This window comes from Saccopteryx bilineata, unplaced genomic scaffold, assembly GCF_036850765.1.
Source record: "Saccopteryx bilineata isolate mSacBil1 unplaced genomic scaffold, mSacBil1_pri_phased_curated manual_scaffold_32, whole genome shotgun sequence".
Classification (NCBI taxonomy): Eukaryota; Metazoa; Chordata; class Mammalia; order Chiroptera; family Emballonuridae; genus Saccopteryx; species Saccopteryx bilineata.
The window spans coordinates 17,262-39,298 of record NW_027095458.1 but is presented as its reverse complement, the minus strand read 5'-3'; the positions used below and the strand labels follow the sequence as shown (position 1 = coordinate 39,298).

The window sequence follows — 22,037 nt, the reverse complement described above, 5'->3', positions numbered from 1 at the left end:
GGGGTTTTCAAAGATGGTGTGTTCACAGATATGCATCTAGGAATGAGCATGTAAAACTGAGGGAAGAGCAGAAAAATAACATGGATTTGTGTATCGCATGCCTTGCTTTGGTGCTTCTACCCCAGTTATATCCCAGGGTCTTGGTTTTCTTTTCAGCCATCTTTTGGCTTTTTCTGTCCATTTTCAATTTTACCTGAGACTATAGAAAAGAAATACCATGACCAGGAATTTAAATAGGAGATGGGCCTCCGGAAAAATGGACAGGCAGATGGTAATGGTTTTTTAGTGCCAGGCCGTGGAGGCTTGTAGTGTTGTCTGCTGTTGCCCCAGCATCTAGTGCATTGCCTGCTGCTTAGGGAAGGCTCAGTAAATGTTTCTCTTCTGAAAGGCACCTCCTTGCCCCGTCCCCATCTCCTCATGTCAGTGCCTTCTTCCTTGTTCAGTGGCTTCTCTTTGTCAGGTACCTACCTAGAGGATCTCTCTGCTCACCTTATCGACACGCTTGTCCCATATCTAGTCACTGGGTGTAACTGTTATAATTGGGTCCACATTACCGTATGACTGTGCTGTGCATACAGAGCTGCTAATGGTTCCGTGTGCGGCTCCTGAAACTTCTGATGTTGACAGTATGGCAGGTGAAGACAGTCTGGCAGGTGCCACAGTTGGCACCTCTAAGAGTGGCATTTCTTTGAGTTTTTTTCATGAATGATTACGAGTTCATTGAAGTGCTGAGCTGTACTCCATAATAAACTCTTGGGTGTGCATACATATGCGTTTATATATATCTGCACTGTACATTACTTGCCATTAAGCAAAAATGACATTCTGGGAAGATGTTTGATTATTTGTCATGTGGCTTTACACACCACAGATGATCGCTAATGTCCCTCAGATTGGGAAGCTGCTTTTAAGGGTGTTACCACATTGAGGTAAAATATTTGTCTTACAGAAAGGTCCTCTGGGGATGCAGTGTCTTCACCAGATAGTTTACTGTACAACAAACAGTAGCTGGCTAGTTAGATGGAGGGGGTTTTAATTATTTACTTATTTATTTTGGTTTATTTGTTTTTTTTAACACGGGTAGTAGACTTTTACTTACTTTCTCTACATTTTGTAATTTGCCATAGTATGGGTCCCACTTTCCCAGAAAATGCACACCCGCAATCCCTTTTACAGCCAGGATAAAGGCTTATGATCTAGGGTGGACCAGTCATTTTCACAGAGTAAGACTTGTACATAGAGGTGAGCATTGTGCAATAGTCATCATGTACGTTTGAATTGGTATTACTGGCAGGAGTGTTTGGTTTGTAAGGCGTGGCAATGGTAGAGCTTATGGGATTCAGTTTTGAGTGATGTTAGTGCTGAGTGGTGGCAATACTTTTTTTTTTTTTTTGCATCTGCCTTCTTATTCTCTGACCATCTGGGATTTGTGGGTAGATGTCTTATATTAGTTTTGGAATATTTTCGGTCATTATCTCTTCAAATATTTTTGTTCCATTCTCTCTCTTATTTCTGTAATTCCAGATACCAGTATATTAGAACCTTTGATCTTGTCCCATGGCTCTGAATGTTCTGTTCTGTTTGGTTTTCACTCTGTGTTTTGGTCGAGGTAATTTCTGTTGACCTATCTTCTTTTGGCTGAGTTGAGTCCACTGAAGATCCTATTGAACACACTCTTTTCTCTTAACCATGTTTTTCATATGTAGTATTTTTATTTTATTTTTTCTTATAGTTTCCATCTCTCTGCTGAATTACCCTTCTGATTTCACATACTGTTCTCTTTTTGGGTTAGAGCCCTAGACATGTTACTCACAGTATTTAAAATTTCATGCTAGGTATTTCCAACATCTGATTCTCTGTCTAGTTCTGGTACAGTCTTTTTTTTTGAATACTCTTTCTTTGCCTTTTCTTATACCTTGTGGTTATTTTTTTTTTCTTTTCATTTCTCTGAAGCTGGAAACAGGGAGAGACAGGCAGACAGACTCCCGCATGCGCCCAACCGGGATCCACCCAGCACGCCCACCAGGGGCGATGCTCTGCCCACCAGGGGGTGATGCTCTGCCCATCCTGGGCGTTGCCATGTTGCGACCAGAGCCACTCTAGTGCCTGAGGCAGAGACCACAGAGCCATCCCCAGTGCCCGGGCCATCTTTGCTCCAATGGAGCCTTGGCTGCGGGAGGGGAAGAGAGAGACAGAGGGGAAAGCGCGGCAGAGGGGTGGAGAAGCAAATGGGCACTTCTCCTGTGTGCCCTGGCCGGGAATCGAACCTGGGTCCTCCACCAGTTTCTCTCTTTATAAAGAATGTTCATTTTTGTTGTTGTTGTTGTTGTTGTTTTGCATTTTTCTGAAGCTGGGAACAGGGAGAGACAGTCAGACAGATTCCCGCATGCGCCCGACCGGGATCCACCCGGCACGCCCACCAGGGGCGATGCTCTGCCCACCAGGGGGCGATGCTTTGCCCATCGTGGGCGTCGCCATGTTGCGACCAGAGCCACTCTAGCGCCTGGGGCAGAGGCCACAGAGCCATCCCCAGCGCCCGGGCCATCTTTGCTCCAATGGAGCCTTGGCTGTGGGAGGGGAAGAGAGAGACAGAGAGGAAGGCGCGACGGAGGGGTGGAGAAGCAAATGGGCGCTTCTCCTACGTGCCCTGGCCGGGAATCTAACCCGGGTCCTCCGCATGCTAGGCTATAAAGAATGTTCTTAAGTAAGTTTTTACTTGTTAGTGAACTAGCTCTTGGCTAGTTAAGTGTTTTTATTTCAATTTTTCTCTTGATGCTGTTGAGCTGGGTACAGAATTTTACAGTGACAGTTATTTTCTCTATTCTTATGTCTTTTTGTTTGTTTGTTTGTTTTGTATTTTTCCGAAGCTGGAAACAGGGAGAGACAGTCAGACAGACTCCCGCATGCGCCCGACCAGGATCCACCCGGCACACTCATCAGGGGGCAATGCTCTGCCCCTCTGGGGCGTCGCTCTGTTACGACCAGAGCCACTCTAGCGCCTGGGGCAGAGGCCAAGGAGCCGTCCCCAGCGCCCGGGCCATCTATGCTCCAATGGAGCCTCACTGCGGGAGGGGAAGAGAGAGACAGAGGGGAAGGAGAGGGGGAGGGGTGGAGAAGCAGATGGGTGCTTCTCCTGTGTGCCCTGGCCGGGAATCGAACCCGGGACCCCTTGCACGCCAGGCCGACGCTCTACCACTGAGCCAACCGGCCAGGGCTATTCTTATGTCTTGACAAGCCTTATTGATGAGAAGTTGTTAGTCAGTTTGGGTGTCATTCCTTATAGGCAGTTAGCTTTTCTCTTGGGCTAATTTGAGATGTTTTCCTTGTTTTTGATCTTCTGCAATTTGCAATATGTGTGGGTGTAGATTTGTGTTTACTTACACTGCTTTTATTTGATATAGACTCATGATATCTTTAGTTGTGGGAAAAAATCTTAGTTATTATCTTTTAAAATACTGCTCCTCCATTTTCCATTTCTGAAACTATTATTTAGATGTATGTTGGAGTTGTTTATTATATCCTCCATATTGCTTAAATTTCTTTTAATGTTTTCTATTTTTACTTCTGGGTGATTTCCTGATACCTATCTTACAATTCAGTAATTTTTCTTTAGCTTTATCTAGGCTATTGTCCAATCCATTTATTGAGAATTCTCACTAAAAACATTTGACTATTTTTAAATGTAAAAATTTTAGTGTTTTTTTCAGAACTGCTTTTTAGTTTTCATAAGGGCATTTTCTGTGAACATTTAAAAATAGAGTTATGTTTGGATTATTTTCTTAGCTGTAGTTCTTGAGGAATTAAATCTTTCATTTGTCTTCCCTCCCTCTAAAATATTTTGCTTGTTTCTTCTGTGGTTTGCAACATCTGACAATTTGGGAATCGTTTGCCTGCCTTGTGGAATGTTCCTTTGGATGACTATATTTGTCTCTGATGGCACCTTTTGTGTTCTCTGCTTTTGGGAGTTCTTTCTTTCAAAAAAGATTTTATTTATTGATTTTACAGAGAAAAGAGGGAGTTAAAGGTATTGATTCATCGTTGCTTCACTTCAGTTCATTGATTGCTTGTTGTGTGTGTTTTCACCAGGCAAGCCCAGGGCTTCAACCAGCAACCGTTCCAGGTCGATGCTCTATTTACTGCACCACCACAGAGCTTTTTTCTTTCTTTTAAAAATTTTATTTTTTGATTTCTTTTTTGAAAGAGGAGAGAGAGGGGGAGAGAGAAAGAGAGAAAGAAGTGCAGGGGAGAAGCATCAACTCATAGTACTTGCCTCTCATATGTGCCTTGACCAGGCAAGCCCAGGGTTGTGAAAACGCACCCTCAGCATCCCTGGTTGACAGTTATCCACTGCACCACCACAGGTCAGGCTTCTGGAGTGTTTCTGATTTGTTCTCAGATGGGATTCTGACATCCAGAGAGCGGAGTGAATTTGGACTCCATGTCCGTGGTAGAGCAAAGACTTGGGTTTTTCCTTTTGCTTTGGTCACTGCTCTGCAGAACCCTGGCTGCTTGTATGTAGCATTTATTTCTTATTTACCCAAGGACAGCCCTTTGTATCTCTTGGCTTCATGCTGGTAGTTGACTTGCAGCTTCATTCCCATGCACAGACTTGAGGCAATTGCTTTGGTGTCCTGGTCCCATAGTTGAGTTTGCAGCACTTGGTTTAGAAGGCAGAAGTGAGCAGGGCTTTGTCCTGTGAAGAATCTCATTTAATAAGCTTCTTGTATTTGTAGCCACTCCTTTCTATTCTAGATTCCTGACTGTTGGTCAGGAAGTAGTTCATCCAGTTAAAAACCAGGAAGTAGTAGGCAACCCCAGGCATCTTCTAACTTGAACAGATTTCTCTGCCCATTATTGTATTCGTCAGGTTCTCATCCTAGAAAACCTCTGATTTACTTGTACTCTCCTCGCCTAGCTGCTGACCTTCCTTTTCCCTTCTCATCTAAACTTCCGCAGGAGTGGTCTATAGCAGCGATCCCCAACCTTTTTTAGGCCACAGACCAGTTTAATGTCAGAAAATATTTTCACGGACCAGCCTTTAGGGTGGGATGGATAAATGTATCACGTGACCGAGACAAGTGTCAAGAGTGAGTCTTAGACGGATGTAACAGATGGAATCTGGTCATTTTTAAAAAATAAAACATCTTTCAGACTTAAATATAAATAAAACGGAAATAATGTAAGTTATTTATTCTTTCTCTGTGGACCGGTACCAAATGGCCCACGGACCGGTACCGGTCTGTGGCCCGGGGGTTGGGGACCACTGGTCTATATGTAGTGTATCCATTTCTCCTCAAACTCCAGCTCTTGCCCTCTGGCTTCCCACCTGCACTTCTTCAGCTGTTTGCTGAGCTTGCCTGTGACCTTTGGTGTGCTGCATCTGGTGGCTGCATGAATCCTCACTTCGCTGGACTTTTCTGTTGCACCTGACACTGTTGATCCCTGTCTCCTTGAAGCAGTGTGTTCCCCTGGCATCCTGGTTGTCCACATCCTTCTTTTACATTTCTTTCTCTGCATGCTCCATCAGCTGGTCTTCATCCACTTACTCCTTACCCACTGCTGGTAACCTAGGTTTGACTTCTTGGCCAGTTGTTACAGTATCTTATCATTGCTTCAATTGTGCCCTGAATTTTGGTGTATTTATATGCGATGTTTTCCTAAATTTCTAAATTCTTCTCCTCCTTTTCTCCCTACAAGCTTCTGACCCATTTTTAATAACCTGCTGGAAATATACACCTGCATATTTTACAGGTGCCTTACACTCAGTGTATGTAGTGAGAAGTACAGCATCATTTCCTCTAACTTGCTCCTTCTTAATTACAAAAGAATATATATAAAAAATAAAAACGTCTCAGTGTTTCTACCAGCGTGATCTCTTCATCACGCTTTTGGTTTTCCCAGTTCAGTTTTATACTTGGGATGCATCCAGTGAAGCTTACAAATGACTGTTGCCTTGTACAATAATGTCGTAGTTAAAAATAGGCCTTTGGAGGTTGGGGAAAAAAGACTTGGTTTGATGGTGGCCTTGACACTTCCTAGCTGTATGACCAGAGACAAGGTGTTTAATGAATCTAGAACTGTTTTCTTCTCTTTTTTTAAATGTTAGGATGAAATGTGGTAATGTACGTAAAAATACTTAGCATCGTGTGGGTGGATGGGATGCTCCAGGTGTACTGCCTGCAGCCACGTGGCTCAGCTAAGGGTAGACAGAGGGGGGGGCAGTATGGGGTTTCTGGAGCCACCTGCCTGGGTTTGGAATCCAGTTCTGCCACTTGACTGGCTATGTAACTAATTTCTCTTTTGGTCTCCTTGTTGGTAAAATGAGGTTTCTGGTAGTAAAGGACCAGAAAAGGTTTTTGTGAGGACTAAATCAAGTAATATAAATAAAGCAGCTAGACCAGTATTTAGCACAAAGTGCTGTCTATATATTTTAACTGTTATTTTATTTGACTTTGAAATCTGATATGTCACTGGATTTTTTAATTTGAAATATATTTTCTACTGAAATTTTCTGCATCTCTTATGATTTTAAGAGGACTGGCACAGAGTAGTTATTCAGTAACTACTTGTGGGATGAAGGAATGAATGAATGATGAATATTCCATTTACCTTGAATTGTGTTTGCCATTATTGTAATTCAAGTAGTTTTTCATTGTCATGTCACTGTAAAAAAAAATCTGTTACAAACTTGTAGTAAATTCTCAGTGTTTGGCCCTGGCCTGTTCGCTCAATGTTGGCCTGGCGTGTGGAAGTCCTGGATTCAATTCCTGGTCAGGGCACTCAGGAGAAGCGCGCATCTGCTTCTCTACTCTTCCCCCTCTCTTTCTCTCTATCTCTTCTCCTCCCGCAGTCAAGGCTCCATTGGAGCAAAGTTGGCCCAGGCGCTGAGGATGGCTCCATGGCCTTTGCCTCAGGCACTAGAATGGCTCAGACAGCAATGGAGCAACATCCCAGATGGGCAGAGCATCGCCCGCTGGTGGGCATGCCGGGTGGATCCTGGTCGGGCACATGGGGGAGTCTGACTGCCTCATTTCCAACTTCAGAAAAATACAAAAAAAAAAAATCCCAATGTTTACAGGCTGAAATTCAAATTTCTTAGCTTTGCATTCAGAAAACTATTGAAGATAACCATATCCAGGTTTCTTCTCTTTAAGAAATGTGTAATTTTGACCAGATAATCCTTTCTCTATTTCAAGAGTATGATTCTCTGGGCTCTGAATTAATTCACTGCACTGTTGTGATTTTCAGTGAAATGCTAAACATGAAAGCATTTTGAAAATTATATATTATTATCATCATTTATAATAATCCTCAAGTGTTTCTAACCTGAATTTGCTGCAATGTACCCTCTTTTTTGCTCATGCAATTTAACTTTAATTCCACCCATTTTCCAAGGTGAAATTCAAATCCTCTTTCCTGTGTAAAAGATAATCTCCCCAGTTATCTTTGAACATTTATAGCCATTGTGATGTATATAGTTCATTTTGTATAGTTCATTTGGTAACCATGAATCTGAATCATCTCATCTTGGCCTGTTGTCTTGATGCATTAACTACAATTTTGAAATGTCTAACTCTTAATGAAACCAGTAAATATTTATTGAACACCTATGTTGTCCTAATCTCTGGGCACAAAGTTTTCATATATATTCCAGTTTTCACAATTGAATTGTAAGTTACTGTTGGAAGTTGAACAGAGGTATATTAGAAGTTTTAAGAGTCTGAGGAAAAATCAATATGAATTGGGCAACACCAAATTGGAAGCGGTTAGGAGTGCTCTGTGATCGGAGTCAGGGGGAAGATTTATAGAGAAGGTGCCATAGCAAAGAAAAGAAATCATTTGATTGCCTATAGCTTAAGGCAAGGGTCCCCAAACTTTTTACACGGGGGGCCAGTTCACTGTCCCTCAGACCGTTGGAGGGCCGGACTATAAAAAAAAACTATGAACAAATCCCTATGCACACTGCACATATCTTATTTTAAAGTAAAAAAACAAAATGGGAACAAATGTAACATTTAAAATAAAGAACAAGTAGATTTAAATCAACAAACTGACCAGTATTTCAATGGGAACTATGCTCCTCTCACTGACAACCAATGAAAGAGGTTCCCCTTCCGGAAGTGTGGTGGGGGCCAGATAAATGGCCCAGGGGGCCGCATGTGGCCCTTGGGCCGTAGTTTGGGGACCCCTGCTCTCTGGCCTCTGCCTCAGGCACTAAGAAGAGCTCGATTGCTGAGCAACAGAGCAGTCCCAGGTGGGCAGAGCTTTTTCCCCTAGTGGGCTTGCCAGGAACCCAGTCAGGGCGCATGAGGCAGTGTGTCTCTGTCTCCCCTACTCATACTGAATTTATTTAAAAAAAAAAAAGATTTAAAATATTGTAGGAGTCCTCTTAGTGTAGGCTAGGTCTTGAGCTCTAAAATAAAATGCTAACGTTGCTCATGAGAATGTACAAGAATATCATATAAATCTATGAATCAATGTACATCATGTAGTTTGCAAAATGTAATTCCTGTTAGACAAGATAGGAAAGGTGAGGATACAAATTGAAAGGTAAGGAGTTTGTTTCCTTTTATATTATTTAACTCATTAGATAATCTGATATAGCTTCTGTTTGATACCTTCATCAAGAGCAGTTTGGTAAAGTGGCAATGAAGTATCTTTCCATACTCAATTTGTTTTCTGAATATTGGAGTGTTTCTTAGACTTTAATCCTGTCACATATTGGCTGCAATCAGGAATGTTTATTAGGCGGTATAGATAATCATTTCATAAATTAATAGAAAATCCTTAAATGCAGATCAAAAGTAAATTGACAGAAGCTTCTGTGTTTTCATGAAGAAAGGAAAAATAGCACTTACACTTACTTTGTGTGCCACATTGTGCACACTTGAACATGCTTTATTAGAATAGATGAGGTATGAAATTATTATGAATTATATACTTTCAAAACAAACATTCTTGAGGTAGCCAGGACCCTTGCTTAGTCACTGTGAATGTGTCTGATATTTTTTGATGTTATTGCCTCAAAGGAGAAAGTAGACTTAAGATAATATACAAAAGGTAGTAACTTATCCCCGTTTCCAGCTTCAGAAAAATACAAAAAAAAAAAAGGTAGTAACTGCAGGCAAAATTTCCATGGGTCTTTTTTTCTTCCTCTCCTTTCTGTACCCTTAGAATTTATGCCTTTTCATTTTTGTCTCTTTTATTAGTGCTCCAGAAATACTCAAGTTAGATGTGCAAATGTGTGAAACTTACCCTTTTACTTCTGGTGGACCATAAAATGCTTTGTTTAAAGCAAAATTTAAATTTCACTTCTTGCCTAATTTACAAATTTAGCTAAGTTGAAGAATATGGTATTTTTAAAGACTGTGGGGGAGGGATGGTATATGAAAAGTAGGCCATCAAGGAAACTTTGCTTCTAATGAAATAAAATCTCTGCAAATTAAAATGATAATTTTTTTGTTCTCTTGCTAGCATCAGTTTAGATTCTGTCCATTTTTATATGCATTTTTGGCAGTGATTATTCATCTCATAGACTAGCTTGGTAACAGAAAAAATTGTGAGGGTATGATAAGTGTTAATTATTTTCCCGACTATCTCATTTTCATCTTTGCTTTCACTACCTTAATTAAGGTGCAGAACATTTTCACCAGGCCTGTTGCAATTATATCCTAATTGTTTTGCTAGTCTTCCTGTTTCTACTTTTTCCAGCCCGCCTTCCCGATCCTCAGCAACAATGCTTTCTGATTTACAAGTTAATGGTGTCACTAAAACCTAGAAACCTTCAATAATTTCTAATGCCTAAGAAGTAAAATGTACACACTATAGTATTGCAGTCAAGGCCCTTTTATAACGTATTAATTAAATTTGTAGAAGTGACTCATCCAAGGTCACGGAGGTAGTAGCAGAAGAAGGTAAAGGTGGAAGTATGTTTCGCTGCACAGAAGAAATACGGAACTGTGAAAATGGAATCCCTGCTCCTAGGGACCTTACTTAATGGAAAGGCAATTTGGTAGGCAATTCAGGGTTTAGGTATTGACAATTCTAATGTAGTATTGGGTTAAACATAAGATAGTGCATGAATTTTGGAGAACCTGTTGACCAAGCTTGTCTAAAGAAGTTGAATAGGAATGTCTTATATATTGAAACACAATTTTCCGTGGTGTATTGAGTTTTTATGTATTTCAAACCCTGCAACTTTAAATAACATTTTAAGAAAATATCATTGGAAAAATGGCATCCCTACTGTTTTCCTCTCAAATATTCTGTACATTTGTAACAATACATTCAGCCTTTTAATATTTGCTGTTATTACAAATTAGAATTGATGGCACTTTAAGTTCCTCACATGATCTCTTGCTATTCTTGGGAAGGATGATGAAAATAACTACAGATTATGGTTATTTCTATTTTCTAATACCTGAATTTTAATGGTTATGGACAAGGATTTGAGTTGGTGGGTTGAGCATACAAGATGATACACAGAAATGTGTTGCACAACTGGGCACCTGAAACTATATAATTATGTAAATTAGATTAAAAATAAATAAAAGAAATAAAAATAGGTTATATTTATTCATATAACAGATTTTAGATTTTGTTCCTGCAATATAGTCATAAAAGCAACATAACTAATCCTTAGTAACTTGTATAACTTGAGGCTAAAAAACATATTCATCAGACAAAACTTGAAATCAGAGTTAAGAATTTTTTTTAGAGAGAGAGAGAGACAGACGGGCAAGCAGGCAGACAGACAGACAGACAGGAGGGGAGAGAGATGAGAAGCATCAACTCGTAGTTGTAGTACTTTAGTTGTTCTTTGATTGCTTTCTCATATATGTCTTGCTGGGGGGGGGGAGGTGGAGGCGGGCTGCAGTGGACTCCAGCTGAGCCAGTGACCCCTTGCTCAAGCCAGTGACCTTGGACTTCAAGCCAGTAACATTTGGGCTCAATCCAGTGACCGAGGGGTCATGTCTGTGCTCCTATGCTCAAGCTGGCGAACCTGCCCTCAAGCTGGTGATCCTGCAGTCAAGTCCATGACCTGAGGTTTCAAACCTGGGTCCTCAGCGTCACAGGTCGATGCTCTATCCACTGTGCCACCGCCTGGTCAGGCCAGAATTAGTAAACAAAGGATAGGTTTCTGGAGAATCTGCAGTTGACGCCTTATTTATCTCTTGCTTATGCTCATTCAGATTTTCTTATTTTTTTGGTTCAATTGTTACATGTTTTGGGGCTCTGCTGTTAGGCGCATATATGCTTATAATTTCTGTGTTTTCCTGATACAATGACCCTTTTATTTTTTCTTTTTTTCCAAGTATAAGGAGGGGAGATAGACTCCTGCATGCACCCTGACCAGGATCTACCTGGCAATCTCCGTCTGGGGCTGATGCTCTGCCCATAGGGGGCCGTGCTCATAACCTGGCTATTTTTAGTGCCTGAGGCCGATGTTCCATGGAGCCATCCTTAGTACCTAGGGCCGATGCGCTCAAACCAATGGAGCCCTGGCTGCGGGAGGGAAGAGTGAGAGAGGGGAGTATGGGGCAGAAGCAGATGGTCACATCTCCTGTGTGCCCTGACCGAGAATTGAACCTGGAACATCCACATGCCAGGCCAACATTCTACCACTGAGTCAAGTGGCCAGGGCCTGAATTGACTCTTTTACCACAATAAAATGCCCTTCTTTTTCTCTAGCAATTGATTATTGATTACTGATTTCCAGTTACTGATTAGTAATATTGACATTATTATTGAAATTCATACTTTATTCAGATTTTTTTAATTTTACCTAAGAATTTTTGTCTTAATGTCTATTTAGTCATATTTTAACGTAGCCATTCAGCTCTTATATGCATGATCTGTCTTTTTCCAGCCTTTGTGCTTTCAACCTGTTTATATCTTTGAATCTAAAATGTGTCTACAGATAGTTGGATCTTGCTTTTTTATCCAATCTGACAACCTCTACCTTTTAATTGGATTAATTCATTCACATTCAATATTATTATTGGTATGGTTCTATTTCATTTATTTTTTTTGCCTTTTATTTTCTATGTTTTATGTCTTTTTTTTTCCTTTGCTGCTTTTATATTAGAATATTTTCTAGTGTGACTAAAATTTTAATTCCTTTATTTTTTCAGTATTATTTTGACTTATTTTCCTAGAGATTGCCTTAAAGCTTACTAGATCCACACTTACCAGAATCTACTTCAGACTTACACTAACTTAATTCCCACGAGTTACAGAAACATTCCTCTTGTATAGCTTTCTTCTCTCCTTCCCCTTTTGTAGTGTTACACATATCATGTCAATATACAGTACATATGTTAAACTTAACAATATGTTATAATAATTATTTTACATAATTTTATCTTTTTTTGTGTGGCAGAGAGGGACAGATGGAAAGGAAGGGAGAGAAATGAGAAGCATCAATTCTTCGTTGCGGCTCCTTAGTCTCCTTAGTTGTGCATTGATTGCTTTCTCATATATGCCTTGATGGAGGGGGCTACAGCAGAGCAAGTGACCCCTTGCTCAAGCCAGCGACCATGGAGTCATGTCTATGATCTCAGGCTCAAGCCAGTGAGCCTGTGCTCAAGCTGGTGAGTCGACACTTAATCCAGATGAGCCTGTGCTCAAGCTGGCGACCTCGGCGTTTTTAACCTGGGTCCTCTGCGTCCCAATCCAAAGCTCTATTCATTGTGCCACCTCTTGATCAGGCCATCATTTTATCTTTTAAAGAAGCTGAGAGAATAAGGGAGAACAAGTATGTATTTGTAGTTTGTTACATTAACATTCTTATTTATCAGTTATGGTTCTTTTCGGTTCTTAGTTCCTACGGATTCGAGTTACCATCTGATGTCATTTTATTACACCAGTACAGCTTTGCTCCCACCCACCTGTTTTGTGTGTGTGTGTGTGTGTGAGTGTGTGTTTTAGTGTAGATTCATATTACTGTAAAGTGTCACTTGTTTTCAGCATGAAAAACCTCCTTTGGTATTCTGTCAAGTTTTTATTTATCTGGGTATGTCTTTATTTTGCCTTTATTTTGAAGCTTAGTCTTGCTGGATATGTGATTCTTGCTTGAAAGGTTCTTCTTTCAGAACTTTGACTGTGTCATAGTGCTGCATTCTAGTCCTCATTGGTTCTGATGACAAGTCAGCTGGTAAGCTTAAGGAGGGTCTCTTGTATATAGCAAGGTATTTTTCTCTTGCTGCTTTCAAGTTTTTGCTCTTTGATTATCTATGATGTGTCTAGGTGTAGCTCTCTTAATTTATTCTACTTGGGAGTTAACAAATTTGAGCTTCCTTTTTGTGTAGATTAATAATGTTTTTCTTCAAATTTGGGGAGTTTTCACACATTATTTCTTTAATATTTTTTCTGTTTTTCTCTCTTCTATTTTTGTTCTTCCCATTATCTGTATGTTGGTATGTGTATTAGTCTGGGTTCCCCAAAGAGAATCAGTAGGGGAGATACATGTATATACACACACACTCTGAAAAAGAGAGTAAGGAAAGAGAGAGGGAGAAGAGAGATAATTGATTCATTTATTATTAAGAATTGGAACATGTGATTATCAAAGCTGAGAGGTTCCACATCTACGGTCTTGAAGGCCTGAGAACCAGAAGAGCCAATTGTGTAAGTTCCAGTCCAAAGCAGGAGACTGATATCCCAGCTTGAAGACCAGCTCATCAAGCAGAGAGAGCAAATTCTCTCTTGTTCAGCCTTTTGTCTTATTGAGGCCGTCTGTGGATTGGATGAGTCTCGCCCACCCTGAGAGGGTAATGTGCTTCACTCAGTCTACAGATTCCCATCTGTTTCAGTAACCCATCTTGAAACACCCTCACAGATGCACCCAAAATAGTGTTTAACCAAATATCTTGCAGCCCCGTCAAGTTGATGTACAGACTTAACCATCGCAGTTTGCTTACTGGTGTCCTACAGTTTTTTGAGGCTCCCCTCAAAAAATAGCTTTCCTGATTCTTTTTTCTCTATTTTCTTCAGATTGCATAATCTCCATCAATCTAACTTCAAATTCACTGATTATTTCTTCTGTCAACTGAAATTTACTATAGAACTCCTCTAATGAGTTTTTTTAAATAGTCTTCATAATTTAGAATAGCTTTTGGTTTAGAGAAAAATTGCAAAGAGAGTAGAGACAGCTTCCATATACCCCATGCCAAGTTTCCCCCTTTATTAACAGCTTACATCAGTATGGTACACTGATTACAATTAGCAAACCAATGTTGGTGCTGATTATTGATTACTGATTACTGATTTTATTATAAAAGTCCATGCTTTCTTCAGACTGTCACAGTTTATGCCTAATGCCTGTTTTCTGTTCTAGGATCCCATCTAGACTAACACATTACGTTTAGTTGGCATGTGTCGTTCCGCTCTTTACAAATTCTCAGACTTTGTGTTTTTGATGACCTTAATAATTTTTAGTAGTCCTGGTTAGGTAGTTTATAGAATGTCCCTCATTTGGGATTTGTTTGCTGCAACAGGTGGGTAAGTCCATCTCATTTATGTGGACACGGGGGCCACCTTCTCTGTTTTGCCATCACACTCAGGACCTCTAGTTCCCTCACAGGTCTCGGTTATGGGAATGGATGGGACCCCTTCCTTTCCCCTTTTTACGCCACTCCTGACATGCAGTTTTGCCTCAGGCTTGCCTCCTTACAGGATCCCTGGCAGTTAGAACCACTGGACTCCATTCATTTCCAGTGACCACTGTTTCACCTTCTGTCTCTGACTCTGGCTACTCAAGGGGCCTTACACAAGTGGAGTCGTGCAGGATCACCCTTTCAGGGATGGGCTGATTTCACTGAGGGTCTCCTTGAGGCTCATCCATGCTGTAGCAGGTGTCAGAATTTCCCCCCTGCTTAAGGCCCAATAATAATATGTCGTGGTATGGGTGGACCTCATTGTCTACTCATCCATCCGTTGATGGGCACTGTGGTTGCTTCCACCCGCTGGCTGTTATGAACACGGGTGTGTGACATCTCTTCAAGTCCCTGCTCTGGTCCTTTTGGGCGTGGACCCAGAAGTGGACTTGCTGGATCGCAGGGCAAGTCCATTTTTAGGTTTTGGACCTGGTCCTTTCCTTCTGCACATAAACCCAGGTGAGTCTCTCGCATTAAAACAACAGCAACAACAACAACAACAACAATAATAATAATAATAATAATAAAAACAAACTCTTGAAAAGCCCCCTCCTTCTTTAATTTTCTACCCAAACTCCCTCCCCATCTTTCTTGTGGCAACATCTCCCGTGCCAGGCGGAGCTTATTCCCCGGTGCTCCATCTTCTCTGCCACCCCAGTCCATGGGTAGAAATGCAGGGCTTTCCACACAGGAAGGCTGGTCAGAGCACCCAGAGGCTGGCCGGGGCTCCACATCCTCCCCACCCACTAACCCACCCGCCACCATCGCCTACCCCACTGAGGGGCGGTGGGCCCCCGCCCCAAGCTGTCTGGAGCACCAGCTTCTGCGCAAGAAGGGCATGTCACGCGTGTTCTTTACTTTATCGCATTAGATATCAATCTCCCTGACTGACGTTAAAATAACTCAAACCGACTATGCTGGGATTTTATGGAGCCATGGAGAGGAAGGACGAAGCTCATGTCCTGAGCCAGAAAAATATTACGTGGATGAAGCCAGGGCCGGGGCGTGCACACACATGCTGCTTTCTATTGTATGTGAAAAGGGAGGAAATGGGCTCTGTGTTCCGTTCTGGAGACTGCGCTCTGTGCACCATTCAGGGCTGCAGCCTAAGGCCTCCTGGCTACCCACCAGGCCCCTTCTCCAGAGCTGGCAGGATATTTGGGTTGTCCCCAGACACTCTGGGCCACACTCGCCTCTGCTGTCTTGTGACAGGCAGCATGGGCGGGCTGCCGGGGAGCTGGCCACTGGGCAGCACATTGCAAGTTCCAACCCAGGGGCTGAGGTCTTGGCCTTGGTCCAAAGGCTGCAGCCCTGTGGCTGCTGAGGCTCGGGACCAAACTCAACCTCCGGCCCCTACAAGTCCTGTCCCTTGAGCTAGACAGACGCTTCCGCTGACACCCAAAGGCCTGTTCTCCTCTTCTCCTGCTCGGCCTGGTCCTCCTGTGCCTCATGGCCTGACCCTCAGCTTGTGGGTGCCCACACTGAGCTGGGGAGAACTGCGGACCTCCTGTGTCTCCAAGCAGGCTGGAACTGCCTGGGGGCAGCCTTCCTTGAACGTGTCTGTGTCCCCACTGGCCACTGGGTCTGGCCCCAGTGGAACTTGTGGGTGCGGGAGAGAATGCAGCTTCAGGGTGACCACACCCAGGGCGTCAGGGCATCAAGGCAGAAAACACAGAGGTGTGGAGCTGAGCTAACACAAGGCACGTGCGGAGGGGCGGGCAGTGGCTGCTTGGTGGGTGAAAGCATGTCTGAAGTTCTAGGGTGTTAGAGCTGGTGGACGTCACATGTGGGATCATGCCAGCCCCCCTTTTATTTATTTTATTTTATTTTTTGCATTTTTCTGAAGCTGGAAACAGGGAGAGACAGACTCCCGCATGCGCCCGACCGGCTTCCACCCGGCACGCCCACCAAGGGGCGACTCTCCGCCCACCAGGGGCTGATGCTCTGCCCCTCCGGGACGTCGCTCTGTCGCGACCAGAGCCACTCTAGCGCCTGGGGCAGAGGCCAAGGAGCCATCCCCAGCGCCTGGGCCATCCTTGCTCCAATGGAGCCTTGGCTGTGGGAGGGGAAGAGAGAGACGGAGAGGAAGGAGAGGGGAAGTGGTGCTTAATGGTGTCCTACAGTTTTTTGAGGCTCCCCTCAAAAAATAGCTTTCCTGATTCTTTTTTCTCTATTTTCTTCAGTTTGCATAATCTCCATCAATCTAACTTCAAATTCACTGATTATTTTTTCTGTCAACTGAAATTTACTATAGAACTCCTCTAATGAGTTTTTTTAAATAGTCTTCATAATGGTGGAGAAGCAGATGGGCATTTCTCCTGTGTGCCCTGGCCGGGAATCAAACCCGGGACCCCTGCACGCCAGGCCGACGCTCTACCACTGAGCCAACCAGCCAGAGCCAGCCCCCCTTTTATGGAGAGAGACTCAGTGTCCAGGAGAGGTGTACCCAGCTCTGAGCTGCCCTTCACCCAAATGCCCAGGCTAGTGTTGATTTTTTTCTCCTGTTTTTCAATTAAAAATTGAAAAATTAAGAGGAAGATACAGATATTGCCTATATACACCCTCCATGAAGAGCTCATTCCTGATTGACATCCCTGCGGGAGTGGAAGCTTTGTTACAACTGATGAGCCCACACTGACACATTGTGACTACCCCAAGCCCACAGTGTACATCAGGGGCACTCTTGGTGGTGTAAATAGTACGGGTTTGGAAAAATGTGCAATGCCACATGTGCATTATCCCAGTAGCATGCAGAGTGTTTTCGCTGCCCTAAAAATCCTCCGTGCTCACCTGTCCATCCTCCCCAACCGCTGGCCACTGCTGCTTCTGGAGTGTTGCCGTATCCGGGAAGGTCGTGTAATTGGAATCATATAGTATGTTTCCTCTTCAGACTGGCTTCTCCACTTAGTAACAGGCATTTAAGTTTCCTCCAAGCACACAGCTTGATAGCTCTCTCTCTTTCTCTTTTTCTACAGCACTGAATCATATTCCATTGTCTGGATAGACCACAGCTTATGTTTCTACCTCACCTGCTGAAGGACATCTTGGTTGTTTCCAGTGTTGACGATTACGAATCAAACTGCTCTGAACATCCGTGTGCAGGTTGCTGTGTGGGCATCAGTTTTCATCTCCTTTGGGTAAACACCAGCACTGAAGTTGTCTCCCAAACGTCCATCTTCCTCCTCCTTTTGGTGACCCACCCCTGGGGATGTCGGCTTTGAGAAGGGGGAGGTCTGAGACCATGGCTGGCACCTCCCTATCTGACCTACAGGTTTAACGGGCTCCTAACACTCCCGGGGCCAGTGGTGTGCAGAGCCCTATGGTGAGGGCTTCCAGGATCTTTGGGAAGTGCTTTCCATCATGGAAAGAGAAGCCTAACTCTGCCACCTGAGTTCTGGGCAGCCAGGAGCCAGGTGGCAGCTCCTTAAGAAGCTAGGTTTGGGATGAAGTTGATAGGACTGAAAACGGAGAAGAGAAATGGAAAGAAACGGGTCCTTGATGCCAGTACTGAGTAGCTGAACCAAACTCACCCCAAGTCCAATCTCCCAGGACCTCCAGTTCCTTCAATCAGGGGGCCCACTGTAAGGTGCAAAGAGCCAGCTTCCAGCTTCCATCACGCTCTCTATCACAAATGTTTTCTACTTCACTAATTGCTGCGATTACCTTTATTTCCTTCCTTCTTCCTTTAGATTCATACTTCTCTCTCTAACTTCGTGTGATGGATGCGTAGCTAAGGAACTCTCAGCCACCTCTTCTAATGAAGTGACCTTCTTTATCTGAGTAATAATTTTTGTCCCCAAGCATACACTTGGCTTTCTTTCCAGGAGGACCTGTCATCCTTTTGCATGTAATACAATTGCTGATAAAATTGTTAAAATCTTTGTTATGTGCTGCCATTGTTTGCTCTGAGGAGACACCCTTCCTGCCCACTACCTTAAACCCCCAAAATGCAGAGGGCCGGTAGATGCCTTGCAGCCCTCCCACAGGCTGTGGCCGGCTTATTTCTTCCTGTAGTCTAGCAGTCTCTTTATGCCCTCTTCTCACTTGTTCCGTTTTTGGGTGACAGCCTGGACCGTATGAGGAGATGCCCTTCCACCAGCACTGACCGCGACCCTGCCTGCCCCTCCCTGGTATGCCCGTTATCATGAAGAAGGTTCCTCTGCTCCCAGCAGACACCAGTCTGTTCTTCCTCACCTTTCTTCCCCAGAATTTTCTACCTTGGGCGACTTCTCCCTGGCATCACACCCTTCTCTGCAGCGCCCTGCAGGCCGGCCAACGTCTGGGGCTCCTCCCACCCATGTCCCACTTCCCGTCCCAGAGGTTGCAACAAGTCATAAGCTTGGTGGCTTAAAGTGACAAAAACGCTCTCTGGGAGAGCCCTTCCTGCCCTTCATGGTGCAGGAGACTGTCCTCGGCTGCGGCCACACATCTCCAGTCTCATCTGCACATGCCGCGCCCTGTGTCTGAGCCACAGGGCTGCCTGTCTTTTCTCTTATAAGGACACTGGGGTGGCTTCATCTCCACATCCTTACCTTAATGATTAAGGCTTAATTCATTCACCTTAATCCTTACCTTAACTCTTTTCTCAAATAAGGTCACAACCACAGGTCTGGGGAGTAGGGTACAAACATCTCTTTTGGGGCCACCATTCAGCCCAGAACACATCCTGTCCCCCTACTATCGTGGGGGCCCCTGGAGGTCAGGGGTGCTCTCCATCTCAGAGGGCAGCAGCCCCTCGGGAAATGCACTTTGGGAATAACGGGGTGTTGCTGTTGACCCTTGGCTGGCCCTCTCAGTATGCCAGGCAGTCGGTCTTTTGGGAAACAACCCTCCTTATAACACGGTCAGCAGCTGCATCCACAATCTTGAAGGCATAGAGGGATTCTGACAGTGTCACCACAAAAATACTAGGTAGGGCGCTCAACTGTACATCTCTCCGTGACCCCAACCTAGCCCTTTTCCCCACCAGGGCCTGATTCAGAGGGCTGTGCACAATATCAGACATGGGCCATGGCTATAGGGTCGCCCAGGGGCACTTGCCAGGATCACCTAACAGGACAAGATCCATCTGCCCCCTCGCCAGGATCTGGGCATATGGGCAAGGTCAGGCTGGGCAGAGGGAGGTCAAAGGCCAGGAGCTGTTCAGACAGAAGGGGCCAGGGCCACACAGTCACTTGTTCTGCTCTTATCCCCTTAAAGAGAGCCCTTTCTCTTCTTAATCATGAAGGATTGTTATTCTTGTTTGCAAAATCCTGATAGGATGAAACTGACCCAGAAACATTGGGAAGAAGGCAGAGTAGCTAGGAAACGGGATTGGAATCTCTGTTTCCCTGGCAACCAAGCCTCGTGTAGGAGAGCTCAGGTCTCTGCTCCATGGGGAGCAGGCCCAGAGCTGCGTTTCCCAGGGGCTGGCTTCAACGTCTTAAACATGACTCTTTGGATATCTGTCCTCTGCTTCCACTGCCCCAATCATTCTCAGCCAGGCCCCACACACCTGTCTTGTTTTTTGCTGAATAACAAATTACCCCCAAATTTAAGGGCTTAAAACAGCATTTGCCCTGGCCGGTTGGCTCAGCGGTAGAGCGTCGGCCTAGCGTGCGGAGGACCCGGGTTCGATTCCCGGCCAGGGCACACAGGAGAAGCGCCCATTTGCTTCTCCACCCCTCCGCCGTGCTTTCCTCTCTGTCTCTCTCTTCCCCTCCCGCAGCCAAGGCTCCATTGGAGCAAGGATGGCCCGGGCGCTGGGGATGGCTCTGTGGCCTCTGCCCCAGGCGCTAGAGTGGCTCTGGTCGCAACATGGCGACGCCCAGGATGGGCAGAGCATCGCCCCCTGGTGGGCAGAGCATCGCCCCTGGTGGGCGTGCCGGGTGGATCCCGGTCGGGCGCATGCGGGTGTCTGTCTGACTGTCTCTCCCCGTTTCCAGCTTCAGAAAAATGAAAAAAGAAGAAAGAAAAAAAAAGCAGCATTTATTGCCTCAGTGTGTCTTGAACAAAGTAAAGAGAATTTGGGAATGGTTTCAAGGTCAGAGATTAGTGATGTCTGCAGAAATGGGAATAAGAAGTGTTGTGGCCACGGACAGACATCGCACGCAAACACACACACACACACTTATTTTAAAGAATTGGCTCACGTAAATACAAAGGTTGTCAAACGGAAAATCTGCAGGGTAGGTCAGCAGGTAGGAGAGTCAAGAGGAGCCAATAAGTTCAAGTTTGAAGGTCATTTACTGGCAGCATTCCCTCTTGCTCAGGGGACGTCAGTCTTTTGGTCTTCTGTTCTATTCAGGCCTTCAACTGATTGGCTGAAGCCCACCAGCACCATGGAGGTCAATCTGTTTCACTCAGAGTCCACTGACATAAATGTTGATCTGCGTTATTTTCTTTCAAGCACTTTAAAGTTACTATTTCACCATCTTTTGGCTTTCACTGTTGCTGTGAGATTCTGCTCTCAGTCCCGCTGTTATTCCGTTAGTTGATCTCCCTTCCTTTCTGGCTGATTTAAACTTTTTTTTTAAATCTCTCTGGTGATTTGCAGTTTCATTATTTTGCACCTAAGTGTGAATTTTCTTTTTGTTTATTTTATCCAGTATACGTTGTGCTGCTCTGTAAATACTTATCTTTCATCAGTTCTGGAATATTCTCAGGCAAAGTCTCTTCAAATATTAACTCTCTGTCCTTTGGGGCTTTATCCAGACTTATATTAGCTTTTGACACACTCTCTTTTGTGTTTTATCTTCTTTTTTCTTTTTCTTTTTTTAAGTGAGAAGAGGGGAGATAGAGAGACAGACTCTTGCATGTGCCCCAACTGGGGTCCCCATCTGGGGCTCATGCTTGAATCAATGGAGCTATTCTCAGTGTCTTGAGAGGGAGAGAAGGAAAGATGGAGGGGAAGAGAAACAGATGGTCACTTCTCATGTGCGCCCTGAATGGGGATTGAACCTGGAAATCTGCAGGCCAGGCTGACCCTCTATCCACTGAGCCAACTGGCCAGGGCTTTTAACTTCTCTTTTCTCTTTTTATCTCTTTATCCCTTGTGCTGCATTTTTTTAAGAGGGGAAGAGAGATAGAGAAACATCATTTGTTGTTTCTCTTAGCTGTGCACACCACTGATTGCTTCTCATATGTGCCATGACAGGGCTGGTGATCTCACGGTTGAACCAGCACCCTTGGGAGTGAGCTGGCACCTTTGGGATTGAACTGGCACTCCAGGATTGAGCCAGTGACCCCGGTATTGAACTGGTGAACTTGGCATTCTGGGATGACACTATACCCACTGCACCACCAGCCACGGTCCTTGTGCTACATTATTGATAATGTCTTCAATATTCTCGTTCACAAATTCCTTCTTCAGCTGTATCTAATTTGATGCCTAACACATTT

At 44.0% G+C, this 22,037-nt stretch overlaps 2 long non-coding RNA genes across 2 annotated transcripts in view; both read left to right on the top strand.

Annotated features, from left to right (window-relative positions):
• LOC136318309 (uncharacterized) overlaps positions 1-21,176 on the top strand; it is a 28,251-nt gene extending 7,075 nt beyond the window's left edge. Inside the window, exon 2 of the long non-coding RNA XR_010728054.1 lies at positions 20,944-21,176. This is a non-coding gene — a long non-coding RNA (uncharacterized lncRNA). The remainder of the gene's footprint in view (positions 1-20,943) is intronic.
• LOC136318310 (uncharacterized) lies at positions 13,560-18,410 on the top strand. The gene is made up of 3 exons (XR_010728055.1): positions 13,560-13,772; positions 17,633-17,794; positions 18,347-18,410. It is a non-coding gene; the product is annotated as an uncharacterized lncRNA (long non-coding RNA).
• Positions 21,177-22,037: the final 861 nt, after the last annotated feature.